Source organism: Oryzias melastigma, linkage group LG20, assembly GCF_002922805.2.
Source record: "Oryzias melastigma strain HK-1 linkage group LG20, ASM292280v2, whole genome shotgun sequence".
NCBI classification, from domain to species: domain Eukaryota; kingdom Metazoa; phylum Chordata; class Actinopteri; order Beloniformes; family Adrianichthyidae; genus Oryzias; species Oryzias melastigma.
The window spans coordinates 21,835,568-21,838,719 of record NC_050531.1 but is presented as its reverse complement, the minus strand read 5'-3'; the positions used below and the strand labels follow the sequence as shown (position 1 = coordinate 21,838,719).

General features: G+C 44.3%; 1 long non-coding RNA gene across 1 annotated transcript; it reads right to left on the bottom strand.

The window, feature by feature from the left end:
• Window positions 1–783: 783 nt before the first annotated feature.
• On the bottom strand, window positions 784–1,620 carry LOC112151137. The gene is made up of 3 exons (XR_002920079.2): window positions 1,357–1,620; window positions 1,074–1,277; window positions 784–969 (listed from the first exon to the last, which is right to left on the bottom strand). It is a non-coding gene; the product is annotated as an uncharacterized LOC112151137 (long non-coding RNA).
• Between the last annotated feature and the right edge of the window lie 1,532 nt (window positions 1,621–3,152).

Below are 3,152 nucleotides of genomic sequence, written 5' to 3'. Positions count from 1 at the left end.
AATGGTTTGACCACATGCATGAGGCATTAAGACAGAGACCTTCCATCAGTCTCCCTTGTCTAATTTCCTCTATCCGTGAGTGAACTCCACAGATAAGTACAGCAGTGGGTGAAAGAGAGGAGAGTGAAGAAAGAGGAAGGAAGGAGTGAACCACCAGCTGGAAGAAAAAGAAGAAGCAGTATTGAGCTTCTAGACCTGATCAGGGAGGGGATGAGGCAGAGGAGCCTCAGACTTTTGAACAACGTTTCAGTATGCTGGAAAAAACTGCCAATAAATAAATTGATTCAATTTCTGAGAACAAATAAATTCAGTCATTCATTCATTTTCCTGACCGCTTCTTCCCTTTCGGGGTCGCGGGGGTGCCGGAGCCTATCCCGGCTACTGATGGGTGAAGGCGGGGTTCACCCTGGACAGGTCTCCAGTCTGTCTCAGGGCCTCAATCACACACACATTCACTCTCACATTCACACCTAGGGGCAATTTAGAGTCACCAATTAACCTATGAAGCATGTTTTTGGACAGTAGGAGGAAGCCGGAGTCCCCGGTGAAAACCCACGCATGCACGGGGAGAACATGCAAACTCCACACAGAAAGGTCCCAAATCCCCCAGCCGGGGTTTGAACTGGAGCCTTCTTGCTGTGAGGCAAGAGTGCTAACCACTGCGCCACCGTGCAGCCCAGAATAAATAAATGAAGTTTATATTTGATGTATTAAAAATGTTTGCTTTTTTAACATAGATAAAGGTAAAAATCAAACACAGTAATTGTCAATCATTGTAACACTTTTATTTCCAACTATTTACAAAGATAGTCGACATGGATGGGGGGCTTCGACTGAGACCTGGGACTGGAGCTTTCTGGGTGGTGATTGGAACATCTTGCAGGATGGTCTGCAGAGTTTAAGGATGCATCTTCACTGTAGACTGCATCATCCATCTTCAGGGTTTGCAGGGCTGGCAGTCAACGGATGCTGCATGACCAAAAATGATCCATAAATATGATATAATGCATGAACAGTCTTACATTTTTTTAAAAAGAAAGCAATTAAAAAAAAACACTTATTCATTTAATTACCTGTTACCAGTAATCAAGGTCTGGTGGTACCCAGGACAAAAACCTCATCAGGTAGTTGGTCCCGCCAGAGGGCACAGCTGGTGGCCTCCAAACCAGCCTCCTCCTCACCATCACCTCCACATCGTCCTCTGGCTCATCCTCTGGGGCTTCGGTGTCGTCAGCACAGGAGCAGATGTTGTGGAGGATGGAACAAGCTGCGACAACCTGCAATATATAAATTAAATATACATTTATAGACATATATTCAAAAGAATATTGAACAAGCTGCTATGTGTTCACTTACATGAGGTATAAAGATGTGATGCACCTCCAGCGCTTGCAAGAGGATGGATCTGAATCTTGTCTTCATCATTCCAAAAGCATGCTCTATAATCAACGTGCGCTCTGGGCTGCGACACCGTCATTCGCCTTTTCGTCGTTTCGTTATTAATTAAAATAAAGTACACAAATTCACTGTAAAATTAGGGATGTTGCTAATTAATTGAAGCACTTAAAATTTTATTTATTGCCATTATTATGTGCGTTTTAAGGTTTTTCCCTATTGACTGCTGACTGACCAAATGGAAAGTAGATAAAGATTGGAAAAATAATCTCAAGTAACAGTCTGAGTAAATCAGCCTTCATTTTTGGATGCTCAGCCCTTTTCAAATGAGGTAAAAGTGCACAAAAAATTAGGTCAATTTTAAGAGAGGCTGTAAAACATTATATTCATCATCCTGTGGTGTGACGTTCTTTTGGAGGTAGATAGCTGTCACTACTTGGCTTATTTAATATTTGCTCTGTTGCTTACAACAATTCTGCACTAAGTAGTGTCACTGCTGATCATGTTTACTATTGTTAACATTGAATCTGACAGATAATTCCAATCTGGTTGTATTCAATGCTTATTAAAGACATAGTATTACTGATTTCAGCAAAAGTGTCTATATAATGTTGCACAAAATAAGAGAACTTGTTTATTATGATTGTGTTTAAGCTAAAAAAGCTAAATGGGGATATATTTTCCCCAAAAAACATGTTTTTCTATATAATGCTAGTTATTAGAGAGAATTTTTACCAATTATCACAGTATCGGGATATTATCGATATCGTGAGCCATGTATCGTGTATCGTATCGTGAGGTACCCAGTGATTCCCAGCCCTAGTCTGACTACCGAGAGGAGGTGGAGATGTTGGTGCAATGGTGCAGAGAGAACAACCTCTGCATCAACGTGAAGAAGACCAAGGAGATGGTGGTGGATTTCAGGAAAAGCAGATGCCCCACCCCACCCCTTCACATCGATGGAGCCCCAGTGGAGCTTGTCTCCAGCTATAAGTATCTGGGTGTGCACATCAGCAAGGACCTCTCCTGGAGCACCAACACTTCCCAACTGGTCAAAAAGGCCCACCAGCACTTGTACTTCCTCAGGAAGCTGCGGCGGGCTGGACTTGGAGGCTCAGCCCTGATGAGCTTCTAGCATGCTGCTGTGGAGAGCGTCCTCTGCACCTGCATCACCTTGTGGCACGGCAGATGCACCATCGCTGAGAGGAAAGCTCTGCAGCGTGTGGTAAAAGCCACCCAGAGAACTATGGGGGGAGAGCTAATAACCACCACATAGCTCTACATCATAAGATGCAGGAGGAGGGGTCTGAACATAATCAAAGACCCCACCCACCCGGCACATGGTCTGTTCCAACCACTCCCATCAGGCAGGAGGCTGAGGAGCATTAGATCCAGAACCACCAGGATCCAAAACAGCTTCTTCCCTGAAGCTGTCTGGCTGTTGAACTCTGTGTGACTGTTGTGTTCTATATGTTTACTTTATTTATTTGTTCATTTGTTTGTTTATATTTTTCCCCGGACCTGAGTTCCAATCTCTGCCAGTGACATTAATTTGTCCACTGGTCTGACATTATAAATCCTTTGAATCCTTTGAATTCATCCGTTTGTAGGGAGTGATGAGGGGGAGTGGGCGTTGGAGGCACGGGTATCCTCCATCTGCAAGGATGAAATCCCCCGGAGGAGGGTAGACCGACTGTCTGTACAGTGGACTGTGGCGGAGCGCCCTGGAGTCATGCTCCAACCCTGGCCAGCCCACA